Below are 27,244 nucleotides of genomic sequence, written 5' to 3' on the forward strand. Positions count from 1 at the left end.
CTTTGTTCTGCTCTCTAATCTTTGCACATACCAGAGATTCCGTAAGTTCTGTGAGTACCTGCTTTTCTGCACGTACCAGAGATTTTGTAAGTTCTGAAGCAAGGTCACAAGACGTGTTTTAAGTAAGATAAACTCTTGCTGCCATAAACCTGCTCTCCCGCCTCAAAGGTTGAACCGAAATATCAGAAATGGCGGGAACCAATCATAGTTAGCCAAATCGCCTTGTTCAAACACTAGCCAATCATATATCTGATTTGTATAATAACTCTATGCCCACTTTTCTTAGACTATATAACACTGCTCGGAGCTCAGTGGGGGAGCTCTCCTGCCTGTCTCGTTTCACGAGCGAGGGAGAGTTCCAGGTTCGAACCTGTAATAAAGATCCTTGCTGCTTAGCTTTGACTCTGGACTCTGGTGGTCTTCTTCGGGGAATAAACGGTCTGGGCATAACAGAAGATAGGGCAAAGGTATGATCTCAAGCATGAGGAATATTAGGAAAACATCCAAGTGATGGATCAACTAATATATGAGACAAAAAAAGTGCTTATCCAGTAAGCATTACAGATGAGAATACAGGTCCTTGGAGGTAGTAATGGGTTTGTTGGTAGACTATTGAGGAGTATGTGATCGACTTGGCTTTGACCTTGGGACTGGTAATCCATCCTGGTGGGTCAAAATAAGGGCAGGCTGGGAAGGTTTCTAACTGACTTCATTCAGAAGCAGGAACGGGAATGACTAATAAATTTCACTAGGGGAGGTGTTAGTGCAGACCCAACAATTTTTGTGAGGTTTTGCAGTCTATTTAAAACCTCTTGGATGGTAGGTAAACATGGGTGTTGGGGAAAAATGTTAGAATGATTGTAAGAGTTAATACAGTTAAGAGAGCAAAAATGTTGGTTACTGATTTTAAAAGAGACATTTTAACCTTAAAAAAAAAAGATTCCACCCACTGGAGAGGAGGCAATTGAATTGCAAATATGTGAAAATAATCATAACAATCCAGCTCAGAGCCTTTATGCAAAAAGGCACCAGAGAAATTCAGAGGGCATTACTTATCTTTTGGCTGTCTTTTATACAGATGCTTAAGATCCTCTAAAGGCTCACAAGCGTATTTGTCTGTGGAGGCATCATCAGTTTTGGCAGCCATCCATGGTTTTACACAGGATGATGGATCCAACTGGCAATCTCTGGCACTTTAATAGCTGTAGGAGAAGAAAGTAAAACAGGGTATGGTCCTTTCCAAGCATGTTGGAATTGGGAGGCAGGAGAACCGTACTTCCAGGTTTTGGTAAGTACTGAAGTTTCTGGGCATAAAGATTAAGAGCAGGCCTTGGGGAAGGAAGTTTTTTTATTCTGTATTCCTCTAAGACCTACTGAAATTGTGCAAGGGAAGTGACATGTGTGACAATGGAAGAAGTATCAATGTCAACAAGATGATATCCTTGCAGGAATAGCCTGCCATAAAGCCTTTCCTAGTGGCCAAGGTTAAGAGTGGCCTTTGGAGCCATCCTGACTCTAAGGAGGGCTATGGGGAGAGCTTCCTTCCAATTTTGGGGAGTTTCCTGAATTATGTTTCTTAGGGTATTTTTAAAGTATTGATTGACTTTCTCTACCTTTCCTGAAGATTGAGGCCTCCAAGCAAATTGGAGGCGGTATTTAATCCCCAAGGTTTTAGATATTTGTTGAACAACACAGGAAACAAAAGCAGGTGTGTTGTTGGAGAAACAATTAAAGGCCAAACCTGAATAATCTCTGATAGAAGTTTTTGAGCAACCTCTGAGGCCCTCTCAGTTAATGAAGGGAAGGCCTCAACCCAGCCAGTAAAAGTATCCACAAACAATAAGATATATTTGTGTCCTTGGTATGGAGGTACCATATTAAAATCTACTTGCCAGTGTACCCCAGGGTAGGACCCGTGTTTTTGAGTGGAACTAGTTAAAGAAGGTGTTTTGTTTCCTTGGGGATTGTTTGTTATATCCACAGGGCACGAGGAAACTACCCTGCTGACAACACGGTATACTCCTTTGCCAAGAAGATTGGTGTAACCATTTGAAATAAGGCATCTATCCCCATGTGGCTGGCTTCCTGCGGAGACTTGATAACTTTCCATTAACAGGACTGTGACAGGTGAGTTAAAGAATTGTTGTGGTACCATCCATTTGGATCTGGGTGAAACCCACGGGCAACAGTCCACCTGATTTCACATGGAAAGTAGACCGGTGGAGAATCAGACTGCAAGGCCACTTGGTGAGCAGCCTGGTCCGCAAACTGGTTTTTCTTAGCCACCTCATTCATTCCCCTCTGGTGGCCTTGGTAGTATACTACAGTCACTAGGGAGGGCTTAAGAATTGCCTCTAAAAGAGAGAGAATTTGAGGCCCATACTTGATGGGGCTATTGTGGACATTTAGATAGCCATGTTCCTTCCAAATGGCAGCATGGGCATGTAAAAAAAAAAGGAAACTTAGAGTCAGTATAAACATTTAGAAACTTATTTTCAGCCAGAGTTAAAGGTTGGGCTAGAGAAATTATTTTAGCTAACTGGGCTGAAGTTCCTGGAGAAAGAGCTAGGGCATCAATGACCTGTGTTAGAGAGACCACAAAATAGCCATTCTTTCTAGTGCCCTCATAAACAAAACTGCTCCTATCTGAAAACCAGATTTCTTCAAGGCTCTGTGAAGGTATGTCAATTAAGTCTGGTTGAGGATCGTGAACTCTGATACTATGTCCTCAGACAAGTGGACAGGCTAGTCTTCCAAAGGGAGAGGGAGCAGAGTAGAGGGATTTAAGGAAGGGCAAACTGAAACTTCTAGGTCTGGATTTTCTAGGAGCAGAGCTTGGTATTTAAGGTTTCTGCTGTCCGTTGGCCAGAAATGGCCTTTTCCTTCCAGAAGGGAGGTGACCTGATCAGAAATGTACACAGTGAGAAGCTATCGTAAAATAATCTTAGAGACTTCTTCTATTAGCAGGGAGAGAGTCACAGTGGCCCTTAGATAGCTAGGCCATCCCTGTGGCACTGGGTCCAGCCTCTTTGAGAGGTATCCAATAAGTCAAGTTTTTTGAGGAGTCTTAGTTCTCGAGAGTATACTCCAAGAGCAATTCCTTGCTTTTCTGCTATGTGGAGTTGAAAAGGCCAATTGACCTTAGGGATTCCTAAGGCTGGGGCGTGGGATAATAGAGCCATTAGCTGTTGAAAGGCTTGTATTTGATTTGGACCCCAAAGTAAAGGCTCAGAGTCAAAATGACCTTTTAAAGTCTTGTAAAAAAAAAAAAAGGCTGAGTCCTTAAGCTGTAATTGGGGATCCAAAATCTATAATACTCAGTGAGACCCTAAAAGGCTTAAAGTTGCTTCTGGGTAGTTGGTTCAGGCAGGTCTAGAATTCCCTGGACTTTGTCAGGGGAAATTCTTTGTTCTCCAGGGGAGCAAACAACTCCAAGGTAATTGACTTCTTGCTGAGCTAGTTGAACCTTTGATGTGGAGACTTTATATCCTCTTCGACCAGGAAGTTTAGAGTCTCTGTGGCATGGGTTAATGTCTTTTCCTGGGTGAGTGAACAGATAATGAAATCATCTATATATTAGAGAATAATCCTTTCCTCTGGATATAACTCTTGGAGGGTCTTTGGCCACAGCTGGGCCAAAATGGTGGGGGTTGTCCTGGAACCCTTGGGGCAAGACAGTCCGAGTAAGATGTTGCCCTTCACCCCCTTCCTCATGCCATTCAAAGGCAAAGAGAAAGTAGGACTGAGGATTCAAGGAAATGTTAAAGAATGTATCTTTTAAGTCTAAAACAGTAAAGCAGGAAGGTGTACTAGGGTTGTTTCCCAGTAAGTTATAATGATTAGGAATTACTGGGTGGAGAGGTACTACGGCCTCATTAATAATTCTCAAATCTTATACTAACCTATATTCCCCATTAGGCTTTTAAACAAGCAGAAGGGAAGTGTTACAAGGGAAATTATAGAGATTGAGAAGCCTATGTTTTAAAAATTTAGAAACGAAGGGATGAAGTTCCCTTTCAGCTTCTGAAGGGATCAAGCACTGCCTTTTATTAGGGAAGGAAGTTGGGTCATGTAAAGAGGACAGTGTAGGGGTGGCCCTAATGGCCTTGCTTGGCATTCCATAAGCCCAGGCTTAGGGATTAACAGGCAACTCGATTAAGGCTTGATTATCTGATATGGAAGGAGTTCCTAGTATCAAAAGCTAGAGCAGGGAGACAGCTTAATTCCCAAGACTAGGTGAGTTCCCAACTTATTCATGTTGTCCCTTCCCAGGAGTGGGAGGGGGCATTCTCTTTTGACCAAAAAGGAATGAGTAAAGGTCTACCCTTCCCAGGAGCAATATAGAGGAGGAGTAAAAGACTTGGTGGTTAGTTTACCTGAGACTCCCATAAACTGCTAGGAGTTACGCAAGAAGGATCTGGAGAGAGGAATTTGGATTGGGGTAGAAATAGGTGTCCATTTGGGGACAGAAATAGTTAGGGTGAGATGTCCCTGCATTGGCACAAAAACAACCACCTTCTTTTTTGTATAATAAACCATAGCGGAAGAATTGTAAGAGAATCGCAATAAAGCTAGATTTAGAGTGGCAACGCAGTAGTCAAAAACAGAAGGGGAAGTAGCTAAAGGAGCTTGTAATACCAAATAACAAGACATACCTGAAAGCACCGGAGTCAAGGCCCCAAAGATGTTACTAGGAGTCCTGCATAGGACTGCAATGGATCCTTTAACTGAGATCAACAGAGCCAGAGGTCTGGACCAGCAATCTCGGTTCTTATGACAGTGAGCAAGGAATTGCAAACTAACACCAAAACGCAAGCTCAAAGCAAAGTTTGTTGAAGCACAGTAATAATCATCAGGAGAGCGGGCTCATTTCTGAGAAGTGAAATCAGCTCCCCTTAACAGAGCACAAGGTGCTTTTATGGGGTTGGTGGGAAATAGTTGAGGCTTGGGTTGTGTTTGAGTGACAGGATAATATCAGTTGATTGGCAGTTTATGGTTTTATGACTGAAGTTAAACTCTGCATATATTTTACCCGTAATTCATTAAAAAGCCTATTCAGGGGACAAAACTACATGTAAATTTTATTATAATGCCTGTATAAGGAGGATGGGGTTGCCTGGGGTTACAGCCTAGATGGACTGGGCATGTGACACTTCAGTGGATTTTCATCTGTGCCCCAGGTTTTCATTCTCCAGCATGTGCTGGTCACAGACTTTACCACAAACTCCATCCATTAGGGTGGAGTTAGGGTGGTCTTGGGGCTGAACTTAGGTGGTCCAGCGTCTGTCTTAGGACAGCTCTTGTGCTTTCTTCTCTCACCCCCTCCAAGTTGCTAATACCTGTGTAACTATCTAACAATTTATTTCAAGGATTTTCATTTTTCATTTAAACAGATTTGGCATGATGTTGATAATATTCTTGACCAGGTAAGTGTCTGAATATAGAAATGGCTTCTGTATTTTTCTTTTCTTATGTTAACATTACACTCTCTTGATAATTATACAAATATGATGTCTTAAAATCAACTAGTATAATCTTTCTGCTTGACTTTTTTTTTCAAGAATGGCTATCTAATGTTCTTTAAGTATAAGAAATTTCAATCACAGCTTGCCAATTTCTGCAAATAGACTGCTAGAATTTTGAGATAAATATTGGAATAAAATGACATATTAACAATTGTGAATCTTTCTATTTGTGAAGGCTGATTAATCTCTCAATTTGTATTCTTTTTAATTCATTTTAGTATTATTCAGAAATACATTGATTTCTTTTCCGTTGGGTAGATACCCTATAGTGAGATTGCTGAATTGAATGGTAATTCTATTTTTAGATTTTGTCATAAAGTAAAATTTATTTTTAATGTTCAGGAGAACACTGAGCCAAGAACTTACTAGCATTTAATTTAATCAAAATATATTACATGAAGATTATAAAATATGCTTAAAGAATATAGTTCATGTTACATTTATATGGATTCAATAAAAATTAGTTCAAATATAACTGTTTTAAACCAGCATACATCTACCTAAATTCTCTAGTTATTGTTTAACACCCGGGAATTGTTCTTATCTTATTCTATTGAATATGTCAACTTTGGTTATCTAACTTTCATTAGTAAAGTAAGCCCTTACTTTTATTGCTTTGAAATTTGTTGTTGGAAAAAGTTAAATGTGGGTATTGATTTTTCTTCATTCAAGTTCTAATTGCTTATTTCCTGCACCAGTTGATATAATTGTGCATTAATGATTTCTTGTTCCTTCGTTTTATTACTAGTCTGTAAATGTTTCTCAGATAAGCTAAAAATAACATGCTTTAAAATAAAGATCTAAAACTAATGCTGTTTTTCTAAGTCTTTGTTTTTCAAATAAAAGATATAGATGTAAACAAATGGAAAAAATTGGCAAATTATGACTTCCTCTTTACAGAGAGAAATATCTCTTTCCACTCTTCTTTCTCCTACCTTAGGTCTGACTACCCATGTTATGGGTTCCATGCAGTAGGAGCGACTGTATCTTTACTTCTCTTCCTCCACAAGTCGTAGAAAGATTCTATGATCTGAGTTTACATGATATGTAAAGGAAGTCAATACATGTAGAACCACCTTCTGCATTCATTGCAAAACCTAATTTTAATATTATTATTCCATATAAATAAAATAATAATTTGATTTTCAAAGCATAACAGTGAGCTCATAATTACTGTAACTAGTGTTCTGTTTCTTGAAGCACCATCTATTTGATTCAATGAGGGAAAGCAAATAATGAGTTGAGAAACACACTAGCTAAAATACTGCTATCCGGAGATTCTTGTCATGACCCAGTGTAAATGCACATTCTTCCTCCTCTAGATTTTGTTTATCCTCTCTTTTGTAAAACTATACCTTAATTCCCATCAGACTAGAAACCCATTCTTTAATGCCCAAATGCTCCAGTTTTTTTTTAAGACTAAAGAAAGATGTTTATTTGTTTTACAATGAACATTTCAAAGCTACATGTATAAAATGTATGATTATTCAGAATTTAAATAGTTTTTTGGTTTCATCATTCTCCGTCTTTATTTTCCATTCCATCAATCAGTACTGAGACAGATAGTTCAAAATATTGTTTAAGCCGATAAATACTTGACTTAGATTTCCAGCTAATATTCAGGGTAGACTGGCCAATTATGCTAGGACTTGAACCAAAAAGCCATCTCATATCCTCTATGAGCTGTTACAGGATTCTGCGGAATTTTATTACCCTGCCTTTGCGAGTAGGTAAGGGACACACACAGCTCAACAGACTCACCCTTGCTATGTGAAATGGTTATTCGAGAGCATGATCTTCTCCCATACCTCTAATTTCACTTTGGTTGTGTTCCAACCTGGAAACCTCAAAAAATGATATGATTACATACTCATTCATAAGAGCTTATATATATATAATATATAATATATGTTTTATATATAATATATATAAAATAAAAACATATATTATATATATAATATATATAAAAAATAAAGGAGGAATGGAAAGTTTAGCATTTATTCTAGATAGTCAGGTGCCCAGCCAAACATTTTGTTGGCATAGAAAAAGGGAAGAATGATTATTGAGGGAGCAATTAAGAATTACTGTCAAAATAGCATATTGTTAAAGTATATTCTGAGTGAAAAAACATTACATATAGAGTTTTACATTTTTCTCATTTCCCAGCATTACAAATTGCCACATCAACTTCTTGTTTCCTGTTGTTAACATATTTGATGGACAATTTGCTGTAAAATGTAATGGCAGTGGAGGAAGAGGGTTGGTTAATAATGTGCTTGCTGGCACTTGTTCTATTTAGTGTAAAACATAAATTGATTACAGAGGTACAAACATGCACTAGGTTTTACATTCTTTCATAAATAGGATTCTAAAATATTGAAACGTGTTGTTTTGAATGAGCTGAATACAAAACAAAACTAGTTTATCTGAATAAAACATGAGGAAGTGGAAAGAATTTCTGTGGACCACTGACCTTATAACAATTCATTACTTTGTATATACTGCTGCTTCTTGTATTTACATGAGAGACTTAAACATTTGATTAACTATTTCATTAACAAAGTTATACTTATTTCAAAATGTTGAGATATTTAAGTTTAGACATATAGAATGATAAGAGAGACAATGATAAAACTATTAATATCTTCATTGGATTTCATGCAAGGGAAGAGTAAAATGCCTAGATCTCACATGCTGTGGTAACAGACCACCAATTTTAATACCATGAGATATTCACAAAGTAATGTTGTTACTTGATTTTTAGGTAGTTTTGTTGTTGTTATTTTCAAAGCAAACTAATTTTTTAGTTAAAAGGTTAATTGAATTTAAGTCAGGTTAGATGGTAAGTGAATGAAGATGTAAGTGAAGGACAAGTAAAAAAGGGAGAGGAATTTTATGATATGTATATATTTTTAAATAAATACCTATTTCAAGGTCCAAAGAAGCAAGAAAAGAGTAAATAACAATTGTGGAATATCTTTGACTTTCGTATTTTCCTAGAAAGTTATACCTGTAAGAAAAAATAAATTGCAATAATCCAAATATTTCTCAGGTTTTGTTAAAATTTAGCAAAGTCTCATTATGCCTTTGTTATAATTTAATAATAATTAGTGATGTATTTACCTTCTAGCAAAAACAACAACCATAAAGATTTGGATTTGGTGAATTTTAGAAATTTCATGCAATGTAATTGCCAACTAACACTAGTCAAGATATAACTCAAGAAACATGATATCCTATTTTTATGAATCCCATATGCCTTCCTGAATATCTAATATTGTATAAACATAACCAAAAATATGTTTAATATTATGTTTTAACATTCTCTTTTATAAAATGTGTAGTATTAAATTTGTAATTATAAGGAATTACAAATGAACATAATAAATATTGCAGAATTTAATCACTGCAATGATTAAATCTTAAAACTGAAATCTGTTATAAGTCATTAGTATTAGGAACAACATTTTCTTTTGAAATTTGTATATGTTTACATCAATAGGATGAAATGAATAATCCATCATTACTGTGTCAATAAAAAACAAGATATTTACCTTATGGTTGAATAGATGCAAATATAAGATAAATAGTTTAAGCAAAAATAAACAAAAATCCTACATTTCTATTTAAATTTCACATATCATTGAAACTGATCAAATGTTATAGTAACATACATATACTTATACATATAAAATGATTTCCAGTTTTTCTATTAGAAATATCTAGAAATAACAATTAAGAGAGTAGAAGAGCAATGGAATGAGTAGCTTGAATTTTGGCCTCTACCTATACTTTACCATTAAAAGCATTTTGTTGATGTGAAGACTAATTCCAGAATTAGGGCAGAAAAAAACACAAAATAAGACCAAGGGATATTACTGCAGCAAAGTAAAAGGAAACTGTAAAACACTGCTATCACTTTGGAGAAAAATATGTTCAGAGTTACAGGTAAGTTAGAGAAAAGATGAAGTTTCCACTGGTCAAAATGGAAGAATAAGGAAAATAAGTAATATGAATTGAAAGGCATCAAATATGTTTAAATTAATGAGTTTTTAAAAATATATCAAAAACATATTTATACAAATTTTAAAAACACCAGTTCTTCTTGCTCTTCTTTGGAGAATACTAGCAAATGAATGCATTATTTTGAAAAGTATTCAATAATTTTTTTAAAAGCAAGTATTTTATATACTCTGAAAAAATAACATATACTAAAAAGTTATATATTTCATTACATTAAGTTTTTGTTTCGAGCGTTTAATAAATGAGGAAGGAATTATGGAGTAAGAAAAGCATAATTTGCAGCAACAGTTAGAAAGATAGATCTAAAGAGAAGCCTTTCTTTTTCACGTTAAAACAACAGCAATAAGAAAACACATACCATCACCTATGAAGTATTCTTGCTGAAAAATTGAACCAAAATCTGATTAAATCTCTAGATCTAACTATATGCTTATAGGACAAACAAAGGAAAGAGGAGAATACTAAACAACATCATTGGGATACCTTCAGTAAGAAGAATATGGATCACGCTTCTTGGCACACATCATGTTCATCCACATTCTTTGGAAAAAGCAAATCATATGGTCAAGCATAATGGTATCACACAGGGCTCTATACTTAGCCCACAGGAAGGACATGTATGCTCTGGGAGGTAACGAATAATTATAAATAAATAATTTAACCTACCACAGGACTTTTCCACTTCTTTCTTCTCACTGCACTATTCTGACTGGAATTCATTTAGATTTATTTGAAAAAATGGCAAGTTATATCTACACACATTTAACTTGGTAAATGTATGGGTAGCCACTGAACCAAGGAATATAATTTAAAATATTCCAATGGTTTTCAGAATGAGAGATCATAAGAATCACCTTGGAAGTTAAGATAGATTCTTTAAGGATACAGATTATTTGAAAAGCTAATAATATGCAGACAAGATTGAGAATCCTAACTGTATTAGTCTGTTTTCATGATGCTGATAAAGACATGTCCAAGATGGGAAGAAAAAGAGGTTTAATTGTATTTACAGTTCCATATGGCTGGGGAGGCCTCAGAATCATGGCGGGAGGCAAAAGACACTTCTTACATGGTGGCAACAAGAAAAAATGAGGAAGATGCAAAAGCAGAAAGCCTTGATAAAACCATCAGAGCTCAGGAAACGTATTCACTACCACGAGAACAGTAGGAAGGAAACAGCACCCATGATTCAAATTATCTCCCACAGGGTCCCTCCCACAACATGTGGGAATTAATGGAAGTACAATTCAAGACTTGGGTGGGCAGACAGCCAAATCATATCATTCCACCCCTGACCCCTCCAAATATTATGTCCTCGCATTTCAAAACCAATCATGACTTCCCAGCGGTCCCTCAAAGTCTTAACTCATTTCAGCATTAACCTAAAAGTCCATAGTCCAAAGTCTCTTCTGAGATAAGGCAAGTCCCTTCTGTCTATCAGCCTGTAAAATCAAAAGCAAGTTAGTTACTTCCTAGATATAATGGAGGTACAGGTATTGGGTAAATGCAGCCATTCTAAATGGAGAAATTGGCCAAAACAAAGGGGTTACAAACCCCATGCAGGTCCGAAATCCAGCGAGGCAGTCACATTTTAAAGCTCCAAAATAATCTATGACTTCAGGTCACACTGATGCAAGAGGTGGGTTCCCATGGTCTTGGGCAGCTCTGCCCCTGTGGCTTTGTAGAGTACAGCCTCCCTCCCAGCTGCTTCCACGGGCTGGCATTGAGTGTCTATGGCTTTTCCGGGAGAATGCTGCAAGCTGACTGTGGATCTTCCATTCTGGGGTCTGAATGTTGGTGGCTCTCTTCTCACACTCCACTAGGCAGTGTCCCATTAGGGACTCTGTGTGGGAACTCCAACTCCACATTTCCCTTCCACACTGCCCTAGTTGAGGTTCTACATGAAAGCCGCTCCCCTGAAGCAAACTTTTGCCTGGGCACGCAGGTATTTCCATTCAACTTCTGAAATCTAAACAGAGATTCCCAAACCCCAATTACTGACTTCTGTGCACTATCAAGTTTGACACCATGTGGAAGCTCCCAAGGCTTGTAGCTCACACCCTCTGCCAAGGTTGGGGCTTGCACCTTTTCTTTTGTAAATTGTTCAGTCTCCGGTATGTGTTTATCAGCAGTGTCAAAACGGACTAATACAGATGCCATACCCAGAGAAAACATATTTAAATGCTAACACAATATAAAGACATTTTGCAAATATAAGAACTCTGAAAACATAATAATGTAAGAAAATACTCAAGAAACCACTGTAAATAAATAAATATGTAAATAGCAATAAATGTACAAAGTTATGATGTAAGATATTAGTGTGGAACTTCAAGTAGGGAGGTAGATAGAAGTGAAGGTTATATTAATACACTGAGTTGCAGATTATTGTGTCTCTTTTCAATTTTCTATAGTTTTCATAATGGAATGCAAAGCAATTTATAGATACACAAGTAAACAACAGTTTGCTTTAATAGGGAATATTTTAATATTGGGATGCTTACCAAAGGTATTTTTGAAATGCCAGATAATATGGAACTTCTGGAGCATCTTAGTTATGTGCTCAGACTAAACTTTCTTTCTCTACCTTTATCATTGGCAAATGAATGATATATTTTTGTCCTAATGAATGGTTTTCCTGTAAGTTTTTAAATTCATGCCAAAGGGGAAAGTTGTTGTAAGCAAATCTATCTTCTAATGTACAACATAACTCAAGTAACTGTAAGTATTTTGAAGATTAATGTAATAAGTAGTTACGAAATTGATCCAAATTATGCATCTAGCTATAAGAAATCTGTACTTTCTAACACTAAGTTCTAGGAGAACAGCTACACATAAGATGAAGTCCATCATTACATTTGTTTAGAAATGGAAAAAATATTTTAAAAATCTGTTGAATACGAAAGCATAATGAGTGAGTGTATTCTAACTTTAATAACCTTTGACATAGTGGTTTGAGGAAACAAAAAAATATAGACTTTTTTTTTTTGAGGCGGAGTCTCGCTCTATCACAGGCTGGAGTGCAGTGGCCGGATCTCCAGCTCGCTGCAAGCTCCGCCTCGGGTTCGCCATTCTCCTGCCTCAGCCTCCCGAGTAGCTGGGACTGGGCATGCCACCTCGCCCGGCTAAGTTTTGTATTTTTAGTAGAGACGGGGTTTTCACTGTATTGCCAGGATGGTCACCGATCTCCTGACCTTGTGATCCAGCCGTCTGGCCTCTAAAGTGCACTGGGATTACAGGCTTGAGCCACCGCGCCCGGCCAAAAAAAAAATATAGACTTTTATGTAATATGGTCCATTATTTCATCAAATACTCTTTTAAGCAAATGTTAATATTCAAGGACATTAAATGATATCAAGAATCTATATAATATTAGGTAACAGTTTATAATTTTCAAGTTTGCATTTTATTTATTTTGGTACATGACACATACTTTCTGGGTTTAATATTACAAATTAATAATAGAGACATAAGGCAAAAAATCAATGATTATATTCAAATTTTAAGACTATTAACCTTAATATTAAGTTGTCTATAAAGATAAAATACAATTTAATATAGAATTTCCAATGTGTTATGTAATGAAGGCATATATGATGAAAACCTATCCATTCCTGTGTTTGAGAACTTTGAGAATGAGATTCCTTTGAGGAACTATTACTCCACAGTGATGGGCACAAGAGATCAATTTGTGCCAGAAAGATAATTCAAACCAGAAAAACTGAGACTGTGATGTACCATGGGTTCAAGGAAGATATTTCATTCTATTTATGTATCCAATCTGACTTTCTCAATCAAACCATCCCATTCTCCCACTGTCATAAGATTTACTTTTATTATATTTCTCAAGCTAAAAATGAAAAAAGTCAGACTGATTTTTTTATAACACTGCCATTAGAAAACAGCATTAGATGCTAATATCAAATGTGTATACAATTTCATAAAGAGATATCTAAAAATATTTAGAAAACATGTCTGTTATTTATGTAACATGGAAGAAATGTTTTTTTTTTCTAAAATGTCATATTACAGCTGATACTGTTCTGCAATATTGCTATATCATGTCACAAATGACTTCTGAGAGACAACAGCAAAAGCTTAAAACCTGTTATTTAAAGAAAACTGTTCAATAAACCATATTATATTTTTAAAAATCTTATAGTGTAAAAGTATTTCTGTTGAAAGAAAAAAAGACAAACAAAAATATTGCTGATAACTCATAGAACTAACATATTTTAATTAATCCCTATCATTGATAATTTATTTTATTTTTTATATTTCCTGACCTATCCACCATCGTTAAGTAGAGAATTATAGCTATACAATCTGACTTAGATCTAATCAAATAATTAAAATGTAAGGATATGATAAATATGTAACTGCATTTTACATGCATAGTTTGTAAGTCTCTTCATCATAAATAATATTACACAAATAATATGTTTACAGATGTGCATATAAACTAAACAAAATACGAAAAGATGTATGTGACTCAGATATTATCACCCAGTTTTATGAGTGAAAAGCTGAATAAAAACTAGAAAGTTGGATAAAAATAAGAGAAATATAAATTAAATTAAAATACATACATTAAATAATTGCTTTTTAGTTATTGTACATGATCGTGGATAATAGCCAAAAGTAGGCCAATTGTGTAGTAGACTTGTATTTTTCAAGGAAAACTTAAATAAATTCTAAAGTTATTTTTTTCTTAGGTAGACAAATTTTTAAAATTCTTCTTTCAATGTATTCTTCGTCTAAGTTTTAGGCGTTTGCAGTACATCAGATAAAACTGAGGCATGTATAAATAGTTAATACACTGACAAACACATGAAGTGCAGTATCAGGAAAATTCAGATAATCCTGTCTGATGTAGGCTAGGTAATATGTTCCACTTGTCATGTGATAATGCGTTTTTATTTTGCAGATAAATAGCTATTTAAAGCAATCACTTAATAGCTGACCATTTGTCCCGTAAATATATACAACTACTATATACTCACAAAAATTAAAAATTGAAGAAAATGTAAAAGAAAAAAATAAAGTGACTTTCCTGAAAAACCTTTCTGACAGATGCTTGCTTCTATAAATTTTGAATTTGTTCCTCTTATTGCTTTATAAAATTAACTTTTTAATTTGAACATAGAAAATAAAAGGTGAACTTCTTCATATTTATCTGTATTTCTTCTTAACAGAGACCTTTTATCTATTTAATAATCATTTCAGTTGCGAATGTGTTTTGTTTTTCTTCAGAAATTGTCTTTTAAAAGAAAACTGACCTGCCAAAAAACATTTTTAAAGTGTGGAGATTTAATTTACTAAGGGAATCCAAGGATAAAGATTCATCAAAAAAGGCAAAAGAGAATTATATTTATCATAAATATTAACACTATGTTTGAAGATATATATTCATTAATGATACATATCATTAGACTTATTTTTAAGCTCCATAATATTTTTTTCTCAAAATTATCTGTGAAAACTCAAGAACTTTTAAAACAATATTTCCCATAGTGTCATTCAGAAATGTATTACATGTTTTTAGAAGATAATATTTAGTATCATAACCAACTAGCTTCTTGGAACATTACGAAAGAATTTTCTATTTCCTACCTTTAAAAATCACATGTCATGATAAGTATGGCAACAGTTAACATGACTGTGGTGGTTATTGCTGTAATTTAATACTCATTATTTTGCAGCTCCAGAAAGTCGGTGGAATATTAATAATTCTGTTTTTTTCTTTAAAATCTTGTTGATTATCAATAATTAATATATCATTGAGTTTACAATTGTAATACAGAAATAATCCCTATTTTAATATTCTTTAAGAATAAATGAAAACATATCATTCTGATTCCATGATTTTATTTAGCACATTAACTCAAATTCACACATCCTGCTCTTTTACGCTACCTATCTTTTATTCCTAGATTGCCAATTTCCTAATGCAGTTCTGCTTTTCTCATTTGAAATTCCAAAGAATATTGTTTACCTCTCCATAGAGTTCATCAATTTATGCCATTTTTTTTATCTTATAGGCTCCCATGAGATATATATGGCTATACAACAATGTCATTACTATCTATTATGTTTTAAAATGTTGATTTATGATAGCATAAGCTTAGAACATTTATAACAGTTGAAGTCTTTAAATTATAATAAGACATTAAACTGTTAATGAAAATATAGAAAAAACATATTATAGGTTTATTATTTCTACTTCAGGTGGTATTTATGATATTACTAGTAGTCGAGAAATATGTACATTTAAATGAAGGGTAAAATTGGAAACATAAATTAGTCGTGTACTAAAGGACTATTTTACTTGTTGACTTTCCAGATAAATCAGAAGTCTATTGCCACAAACCCCAAGAGCAAGATGAGTGCAATACAGTGCATTTTTTTTTTTTTTTTTAAATTAAAGCAGTAGTCTTGACTTGTTAATAATGGAGAGAATGGTATCTTACAAGCTGACCAGTCAGGCATTGAAGAAAAATGACTCAATACATTTTAAAAATCTGTGCAGTTTCTCTCCAATTATTTTTTAATGTGCCTTTTGACAAATTGTCAGGAGTGAAAGTTAGCAGAGTTTACTTTTATGACCATCACATTTTGCAACCTGTCAAGTGATGAGTAGCATGGTTCTGAATAGGAAGAATGCAGTAAAGAAAAAGGTTTGCAGGGTAGAATTTATGAAGACAGGACATGTATTTTTCTGACACAAAGCAAATGTGAAAGGTGGTATGAATCAGAATTAAAATGTCTTCACAGTGCATGTGAACAACATGAGCTACTGTTGAAAATAGGATTTGAGTAAGAGAAAAGCATAACAATTTTTATAATATGTAGAAGCTTGTGTACCTAAAAGGCCTGTTAACTAACAAATCAATTTCAGCTTTCCTTGGGTATGATAGATCTTTGTTCCTAATCATGACAGGTTTAAATATATACACATAAGTGTATATATTAAATAGACACACACATTTAGGTACTAGTTTGGGAATATGATGAATTATGATAGTAATTATGGTATCTTGGCTAGCAGAAGAAAAGATTATATTTTTAGAAACCATTTACAAAAGTTTACATGATTTTTGCTTGTATATATAATATTCCATTGACGATTACTGGGAAATATAAATAAAATATTTAAAAGTGACATAAATATGATCATAATCATAAGCAATACTCAAAGTATGGCTGCTTTTCATATCTAACCTTTTTGGTACTTAGAGTATGCTTTTTGTTTTTTCTTTGCAGCTAAAGATTTGCAATTTGCCTCTTTCTTTCTCTTTCTTTATTATCAACTCTAAGCTTAACTGAAGGAATAACTTCTTATTCATCATTTTGCAACACCAGCCTGTCCTACAAAAAATAATAAATTACTTTATCTTCAAGGTATTTTCTTTCTGAAAACATCATAGTGATTCTTACTTGCCCATAATGTTACCTAACTTTTTTCAGGACTTCTGATTATCTGTAACTATTTCTATGTTACCCACATTTTACATGCATGGTTTTTAAGTCTCTTTATCATAATTATTATTATGCCCATTTTGCTGATAATGATCTTAAATTCAAAATGATTTTCCTTTGATTACATAGTTAAGACATAATGAGATTCATGTTGAAATTCTGTTCAGTCTGAATAAAATGGTTTAACTTAACTACTTTTTCCATAAATGAGAACATGAGAAAGAAGTCCCTTTCAGCAAAGTTCAATGTAGAGTTGCAACCCTCTTATTCTCCATTAAGAAAGGCAGTTTCACAATTTCACTAACCATTGTCTAATAAGGTATGACCTCCACAGTCCCTTAAAGGGAAAAATTCAGAATTAAAAAAATATACAATATAACTTCCAATTACATATATTTATGCTTGAATTCAAATAATAATAGTGTTTGTAGATAAGGAGAAGAGGAGCATGGCCAAACAGCCTAGTTTGTTTATGACTTTTAACCCATAATCCTATGAACTTGTACAAAGTTGCAGAGCATGTATTAGTATAGGTGAGTTCACTAACCTATTAAACTCCAAATATTTGAATTTAATTTAGAGAACTAAAGCTGCTTGCTAAAGACACAATAAATTCAAATCAATTATTTTTTTATTTATCTTTTTTCCTTTTATTTATTTTAAATTTATTTTGACTGTGTGATGCTTTGTTAAATGTATAAATATATACATGTTAATCTGCACTTCCCCCGAAGTCATATATTATAAAGTTCACAGAAAGCGTTTTTATAAAAATCTGTCTAACACTAAAATATCTATCTGATTTGCCTGCTTAGAAAGGAAAATAGAAATGCTTTCATGACCTAAGGGAACAGATATGTAGCAGGAAAAAATTAGCTATTGATTTTTCAGACTCGGAATTAAATTTTTTATTTTTAATATAACTATTCTCCTAAGAGTTAGGCTATGTAAATATCTTTTTCTTAGGAAAAAAAAAAAGTCAGGTTTATTTGTTTATACATACTTTGGAAAGAGAAATATTGATGACTATTTTTTAACTGTAAAGACTTAGGCACAGATTTTTTTTTTTAACTATCTGAGTATATGTAAAAAATAAAAGCATTAGAGTGAATAATATATAAATATATATTTGTATGGCTTTTAACTATAGTAACTACTTTGTTAATATTATTCACTTATCCTATTTATAGGGAAATAAATTCAAATTTTCTGTAATAACCGTAAGCTATTCTTTTTACATTGGTCTAGTTTTATTTCCTATATTCAGATAGAATCTTCTGAAAGTAGTATTCTACCAAAGGGCCCTCTTTTTTTCCCCCTAATTCTAGAAACAGATGTGATGATGGACCCAGTCTGGTATAATTGAGTTAATGTTAATACTTACATAAAAATAATTAGAAAAGTTCTAAAACTGAGGGTGGTGTGATGAAAGGATTATTGAGAAACACTGCACCCATATGATAGTATAAGAACTAGATGCATTTTACCATAAAACTCAACTATGCATAGATACATAATACAAGTAAAAATATTTAAAATATTTCCTATATAACAGATAACCTTCTCAATGTTTTTTAGAGGTTTTCTCATTTTATCATTTGATATATGCAATAAAATCTCAGGAGGTTATATTGGTGTTCTACTTATGTGACCAATTTTCAGTGTTTCTTCTCTAAGAACTTAGAAAAAAAACTAGCCACTATTTAAATAATATATCACTAGCCTTTTTTCTGTTTGGTCTTAATTTTATTTCTTAAGGATTTTTCTTTTGTCACAAGTATGCCTGCTGTCTCAGAATCACCAATATTTTTTAGGACCATTCGTGAATCTTGGTAATACTGTTTTATCCTTTAGTTCAAGAAATGTGCCTGCAGAAAGCAGCAGTAACTATTTGAAGACCATAAGAGACACTTCAACAATTTTTGTAGAATGAATAAACGGCTTTTCTTTTCTTTTTTTTTTTTCACTATCTCTAGATGAAAGAACTAGAATCAACAGATGTGTGCTGCAGGGAGAAATGGTAAACAAGAGCTTTCATTAAATCAGAGATGTCCCAAAGCTGTCAAAATGAAAAACAAATTTCTTTGCAATAAAATACTGGATTTGTTTCATGTTTACTGGGAAAATGTGACTCTATGTAAGAGGAAAAAAGTATGAAACCATAATCATCTAATAGAGCTTCAAATATTATTTCAAAACAATAAATAAATATGGCTCATTCCTGCAAAATTATCTCTTAGTGGAATATCCATGAGATCCCTTCTTTGAGAAGCAAAATTATTTCATGTCCTCCACTTACTGACGGGCTAATATTTAGCAAGTCATGTATGTTTATAAAATAAATATTCAGGTGACAAAAGGAAAGTAATAAACCTAACTATCAAGGCTTTTATTATTATACAACAGGAATTCAGACAAAATACATAAAATCAATGCGATCTTTAAGTAGAACTATTGGTATTGATAAATACTATATTCATGTACTGAAATAATTTAATGCGTTAAATTACTTAAAAATATATAACTTTTATTAAAATGTAAATATTATCAATATTTTCATATCACTACAATACTGTGAGTCAGACTTGGTTATCCAAATTTTATATATAAGAAAACAGGCAGCCAGGCGCGGTGGCTCACGCCTGTAATCCCACCAGTTTGGGAGGCCCAGGCGGGTGGATCACGAGGTCAGGATATCAAGACCATCCTGGCTAACACGGTGAAACCCCATCTCTACTAAAAATAACAAAAAATTAGGCGTGGTGGCGGGTGCCTGTAGTCGCAGCTACTGGGGAGGCTGAGGCAGGAGTATTGCTTTAACCCTGGATGCGGAGGCTTCAGTGAGCCGAGATCTCGCCACTGCACTCCAGCCTGGGTGACAGAGTGAGATGCCGTCAAAAAAAAACCAAAAAAAAAAAAAAAAAAACCAAAAAACACAAAAATTAGCTGGGTGTGGTGACGGGCCTGTAGTCTCAGCTACTTGCGAGGCTGAGGCATGGGAATCACTTGAACCAGGGAGGCAAAGGTTGCAGTGAGCCAAGATTGTGACACTGCACTCCAACCTGGATGACAGAGCAAGACTTTGTCTCAAAAATAAAAGTAAAAAATATAATAAAATTCTAGAAATTAAAAAAGAATTGCACAGAAATAAATAATTCCTTTGATAACTCACCTGTAAATTAGACATGGCCAAGGAAAGAATCAGTTGGCTTAAAGATATATTGATAGAAATCTGTACTGAAATGCAGAGAGAAAAAAATAACGAACAAAGCAACTGAGCCAAATAGTCAAGAATTGTTGGATATTGATAAAACATATAACATGCATTGGAAGTATCAGATGAATCAGAAATAGACAAATGAGCAAGACAAATATTGAATTATTTGAAATATTAATTGTTGAGAAATTTTCAAAATTAATGACACACTCAAAACCACAGATTTAGGAATTTCAGAGAATACCAAGTATGAAAAACCTCAAAAAAAATGTTTGCCTAGTCACATCATATTTATTTATTACAAAACAAAGGACAGAGAAAATCTTGAGGGAAGCCAGGGGTTTTGGGTTGGGGTCATGTGAAACCTTACCTTTAGAGAAGCTAAGAATTACATTAAACTTCTTTCAGAAACCATACAAGCAAGAATACAGTGCAGTGAAATATTTAAAGTGTCTGAAGAAAAACCAAGCAATCAAGAATTTCGTATCAAGTTACATTACCCTTAGCATTGAAGAAGAATTAAAGTCTTTTACAGACAAAATCTGAAGGCATTTGCTGGCAGTAAATACAGTTTGCAATGTGTCAAAAGGTATTCTCCAGAGAGAAAGAAAATGATATAGGTCTGTTTTTCATAAAGAAAGGAAGCACATTAGAGAAGGAAGAAATGAAGGATTTTCAGTGCAATGCTGAAACTAGAGGTTTTCTTTTGAAAGATCTATATTCCAGGAATACAAGAAACAACAGTCTTTTGTTTTGTTTTGGGTTGTTTTCGTTTGTTTGTTTATTTTTGTGCTGATCAATTGCACAGAATTGGATGTGACTCTTGATGATGTCCTTGTATCCTTTACTTAAAGGTGTAAACTAAAGTCAGTGATGTATACTTTTTCCTGTGGATCTTATTCTGACCTTTGGTTGATTTTATTAAGGCAAAGAAGCTGCTTAACTGGGTAATGTCTGCAGACTCAACTTATTTTATTAAATATATTGAAGGGAAAAAAGAAGCAAGAAGAAAGTATACACTGTCATCCAGTCACTACTTAAACAAAACAAAATAAAACATGAAAAACTTTTACTCACATAATGAAACCATTCTCTCCTTAACAACAGTAATTTTTTCCTTGACTCACACTAGAATTCCTTCTAAGTGAGACAGGAGAGTCTTCATGTTTCCCTGGAGGCTAAAATTTGGATGTATACTTCCATCCCCTCAAATGAAATAAAGAGAGAAAGCACATATCCACACACGCATATTTACATTTTTCTCTACAATAACACAGATATATTTCCATTTGAACGAAAATTATATTTTGTTTAACATTTTCAAATTTGAAGATAAGAAATATCTATAACTTTTATTTTTTAACTTGGGCTGATTAATATAAGATGAAACATGAGAATATGTTTTTTCAAATAAAGAATAAGAATATTATGTTATAATTGATGCTATTGAATTGTATATTAGCATACATATATATTCAATAAAGAGGACATAGGAAATATACTGAATTCTAAGTGAATTTTTTACCTCTAGTTCTTTAACATGGATAAATTAATACTTTACTTCAAAGTACTCATTTTTAATATTATACACAGAAGTTATTTTTATAGTGAAATACTAAACACTGAAGAAGTTCATATATTTTCTTTGTTAATGTTACTTTCCTCTAAACCCATTGGATCTTCATCTTTATTTATAAAGTACTTTTACTACAAAAAGTAATAATTTTTAGTACAACAAGTAATAATAAGTAACAACCTTTAGTACAACAAGTAATAATTTTTTCTTTTGGAATAAGATGCAAAAGTTTTACAAGGTGTAGAAAGGAAAAGCAGAGTTTGTATTATTACCCTACATACCCCATGTGAATTTAGACCTCATCAGAGTGGGACTTAAATAATTTCTGGACCTAGGAAGTCAGGGCAGAGGTCAGGTAAGGTATATGGCCATCAATATGAATAAAATACTGCTTTCTTCTCTGAAAAATGTTTGAAGAAGAAACTGAGCTGCCACTAGACCCACTGAAATTTGTCTAGAAAAGACATGGACATCTGCCCCAAAGATTAATCACATGATCTTTCTGGATTTCCATTAAGACATAGAGTACATATTATTTACTAAGTGCACATTATAGATAGAGCTTTATACAGGGCATCTGAATGGTGTGCATCCAAATTATGAAAAACAGGCTGCTACTTGAAGTTAATACCACAGAAATATTTTGAAAAATATCAATTTTGCAAGTTCACCTAACATCTTTAAAAATACACTGTATTATCTGTATAACATATTTTGTAAAGTAAAGCTATATTTTAACTTTCAGTTAAACGCATATTTTAATAGAAATCGAATGTGTACAGGTTTCTCATGGAATTTATTTTTCCTAGCAGACCAGAAACAAGGAAAAGTGATTCTATTTCACAAATATTACAATGAAATGAAAAATAGAGCTAGAGACCACAACTGTAACAGAAGCAGAGTGAATGATTTCCTGTCCCATTATTCAGCCTCTGTTCCACAGGGCACAGCAGTCATCAATTCAAAACAGGAAATAACAGAAGATTGCAAAAAAGGCTAGAAACTGTAAGAAGTCAGATATGCAGGCAGAATTTAATTATCCAAATTAGAATTTAACCAGTATACCATGGTAAGTCTCTGCAGGTTGGGGAATGCATTGCTATGGGAATGAGTTCCTGTGATATTATCAAGAAATCCTTCAACCATTGCTCATTTTATAAAGTGTGGTTAATGCTGAAACCCACTAATAGAAACTAAACTTTTATACCAGCCTCAAAATGGCCTCCTTCACTAAAATATCCCCTGAATGCTATTACTTTTTTCATGAATGAATGCTTTTGACAAAAGGGCAAAAATTACATACATATATGCTATTAATAAACTTAGATATAATGTTTTAATGAAATTTTTGTATTCTTGACATATTTGACTATTTAATAATATAGAAATGGTTTTTAGTCCTTCATAGACAAGAAAAGAAAAAATGCATTGTCTTCCTTAACACATAGTCTTTATGGAGTAATCCTACAGTATCATGGTATATTAGTATTGAAGATAAGGGGAACTGTATTGTTTTGTGCCCCTTCGCATTAAGAATAGAACATTATGCCATATTGAATATGAACTGCATTTAAGGCAAATCCATGTCGGTGCTAGGAAAACATAAAGAGAATAGTAATGTATGAAATTATAAACGGAAATTACAAGTTGAATCTAAATAATGTTTAGAAGCTGAAAGTCAGTAAGGCCATAGAAGAATAAAGAAGTTTATAAAAGAATTGAAATAACATAGTTCACACACAGACTCTCACATATGTTATAAATTATGAGCTGAAATCCACTTGATTGTAAGTGACTACAAGGTTTGTAATTTTCGGAGAAGAAAATGTAGCTGAGTGACTTTTTTTCTGTCTGGATATTTGATTGAGGTCTGTATTTTTCAGGGTCACTTGATAGTGATCCATTTAGACGATACATTCATTTTATCCACTGCCAATTCACTTTTCAGCATCCTCCCTCCTGCTTCCCCTTCCCTCCACACTAATCAATGAGAAGTCAATGTACAAGCATTATATAAGAATAAATCTCCCTTGCAAAGGAGTATGAATCATATTTGAATTGACACCAAAGACTTAACATCTAATTATACCAAAGTTTATGGGACAAATGGTTGCTCATGAAAATAGCCATTACTATATACTTAAACAATATACAAGAATTAAAATTGAAAAAAATTAAATTATATTTACATGATCACCTTAAGGCAGCAGCACTGGCTATGCACTAAAAGCAAAATGTTCTTCCTGAAAATTGTAGAAATGTCAGGTACTTGCATGGACACATCACATGTAGGAGAGGTACAATAAGCTAAGCATTACATGGTAATATAGCCTTACAGTAATATCTAAACTAGAACTCCAGTTGACACTATTAATAGTATATTAGTAATATAATAATTTTAAGACATGGATATAAAATTATAAAAGTCTATTGATAATGTACTTCTTAGATTACTAGAATTTAAATGAGAGCACTTTACTGTTAATAATACTGCAAAAATAATGGTCCAACATATGGGCCAATTGGCTTGCTAGTTTCCTACCATCCTCCTAACCATCCCTTCTCTTCCATTTCCACATACCCTGGATCCTGGGTCAGGTATCCTATGGGAAGTTTGTGACGGAAGAGTCAAAATGCCTACTCAGGAAAAGAGTCAAAACACCTACTCAGGAAACGTGTTTCACACTGAAACAAGTCAAAAGAGAGAAGAATAAGTCTTGTCAAATCTCCACGTTATCCAGTTACTCTGACTATGAGACTATCACAGGGATAACAGGAATTGAGTGCATATTCAGTTCTGTACAATTAACTGGAAGTCTCTACATCCCCTCTTATCACATTGCAGCACTTAAAGATGAAGTGATAGGATATATTGGTCATTTTCGGCCAAGATTGGGTTCATAAACAGTTAACATATTAGGTCTACCTAATATGTTATGTGAGTCACATACTAAGCAGAAAATTCATTCATTCTTTTCTTTTAAACTTTTATTTTAAGTTCAGGGTTACATGTGCAGGTTTGCTACATAGATAAACTTATGTTATGGGGATTTGTTGTACAGATTATTTTATAGTCCAGGTATTAAGCCCAGTACCCATTAGTTATTTTTCCCAATTCTGTCTCTCCTCTCACCCTCCACCATCCAATGGACCTCAGTATGTGCTGTTCCCCTCTATGTGTCCATGTGTTGTCATCTATTTGCTCCCACTTATAAGAGAGAACATGCAGTACTTAGTTTTCTGTTCCTGTGTTAATTTCCTGAGATAATGGGCTCCATCTCCATCCATGTCCCTGCAAATCAAATGATCTTTTTTATTTTTTATGGCTGCATAGTATTTCATGGTATGTATGTACCATATTTTCTTTATCCAGTTTATCATTGATGGGCATTTAGGTTTATTCCATATCTTTGCTATTATGAATAGTGCTGCATTGAACATATACGTGCACATGTCTTTATAATAGAAAAAAAAATGTTTTTGTGGAGGATGAAAGTAAGAAAATAAGAAAACACAAGGAATTTGTCTTTAGTAGAGATCTATTCCTAGCCAAAAGGAAAGAGAAGGTAAACATTACTTCTCACACTCTCTGTTGTTTTCTTCTCTGCGGCTGTGGAAACTAATCATTGGGCCAAACTTGGATCAGGATTGGGACTACCACTGACTAACTTCTTAAATCCATACCCCTAATGTGGTCAATTTCTCTTTTATCTTTCTTCCTGTTTCTGCTGGTGAACAGAGTATACTTTGATACATAAAAGGTCCCAAAAAGGGTTAATTTGGTATATTAATTAAAATAATTCCAAAGCTATACTATGCCCACGGCTGAAATTTTACCCATTTTTTTCCATCATGCATTATGACCAGTGATGAAGTCCAATATATTTGATAACATGTTCTTCAATTAAATTAAATGAAAACATTGAGACCACGATGATAAACAACATAGAGATGTTCTTTGAGCTATCTCATTAATACTCTAATATATTGGATAAATTTGCAAGAGCACATTATTTTTAAAAAGGTATGTGTCTGATAATTTAGAGAAATTAAGAGAAATAGATGTTCAAATATCTGGAAAATAAACAGATATATAGACTTGAGCATCATAAAGATAAAACAAAGGCAAACACCAGGAAGCTAGATGGAAAAATATTGACAATAGCTTAGGAGCATAAGAAAGTGAAGCCAATTAGTCATGGCTAAATTAGGTCAGATACTATTTTTACAAAATGAAAGGCCATAAATTTTGCCCAAAAGAAAGGCCATGTATTTTGAAAGAAAGAATGATCACTTTATTTATTTATTTTTATTTTTTATTTTATTTTCAGCAGAATTGCCTGCTATCAAGAGGAGATACTCCATCTTTGGTTGGTGCGGTGGTAGGGGGGTGGGGTAGGCGGGAAACAGGGGCTATATAGCTATACAAGCACTTAAGACACATATTAAAATAGCAGACAAGCTTGGTTAGGAGAACAAATCCGTCATGGCAACCTTCATGGTTTACAATTACAATGAGTAAGAACAATCAGAGATGCCTTTAGTGTCAGTGCCAGGGCAACCAGTGTGTGGTCCAGGACCATCAGGATTCTTGGTTCCATTATTGATATCAGAAAGTAAGTTAGCATGAGTAAATATCTCATAGCTCTGAATAAAAAAACATTGAAGTAATAAAAATTAATAAATTACAGCAAATACTCAAACGTATACAGTTACCAAAGGTTGATTTTAATGTGAGATGGGGGAAGAAAGCAAATGACTGGAAGGGTGGGATCCTTTGAATAGCTATTGAAATTCTAACTGATGTGAGGCTATTTTAGATGGAACTAATTGATCAGTATTAATAGCAACTGATAGATGTCAGTTAGTACTCAAGACATATATGGCAGATTTATTAAATATCTGAGAATCCAAGATAATTTATTGATTAATAGAAGGTTATAGATGTTTGAAGACAAGATAACTTAGACTGTGGGTTGGCTCCCAAATTAGACAGAGTTGCAGCTAGGAGGTCCTTCACCAAAACTGCGACCTGTGGTGTCTACCCCACATAGCAGTAACAGCTGTGAACAGGAACCTTAGAGTCTTGGCAGAACAAGAATTTATAAACCCTATATATGAACCCTGTGATGCTCCAATCTGGCTTGTTTAAAAGATAAATGTGGTTGGGAGGCTTGAAATGATTTTTGAGAGCTAAATGCCTCAACTCCTATTATCCCTGTGGTGACCTTGAGGTGTTACTAAAGGTGGAGTCTTGGGCAAATTTCCTCACACTCTCTGATATTAGTAGTGCATATTTTATCATTTCTACTAAAAGAGACAGGTCATTACAGAACTGCATTCAGGTATGCAGGGAGTCATAAAGGCTGCATGAATTGAGACTACTACAGTTTGTTGATGACCTCCTATTAATGTTTGTATCAG

At 33.9% G+C, this 27,244-nt stretch overlaps 1 long non-coding RNA gene across 2 annotated transcripts in view; it reads left to right on the forward strand.

The window, feature by feature from the left end:
• Positions 1–10,548, forward strand: part of LOC108582877 — a 28,252-nt gene extending 17,704 nt beyond the window's left edge. The window contains exons 1-4 of one of the 2 annotated variants that reach the window (XR_004179442.1): positions 466–1,288; positions 1,984–2,127; positions 5,394–5,426; positions 9,985–10,548. This is a non-coding gene — a long non-coding RNA (uncharacterized LOC108582877). Of the gene's footprint in view, positions 1–465; positions 1,289–1,983; positions 2,128–5,393; positions 5,427–9,984 lie in introns of those variants that run through there. The other variant, XR_004179441.1, reaches the window with a different exon arrangement.
• The last annotated feature ends 16,696 nt before the right edge of the window (positions 10,549–27,244 follow it).

The sequence above is a fragment of the Papio anubis genome, chromosome 1 (genome assembly GCF_008728515.1).
Source record: "Papio anubis isolate 15944 chromosome 1, Panubis1.0, whole genome shotgun sequence".
Taxonomy (NCBI): domain Eukaryota; kingdom Metazoa; phylum Chordata; class Mammalia; order Primates; family Cercopithecidae; genus Papio; species Papio anubis.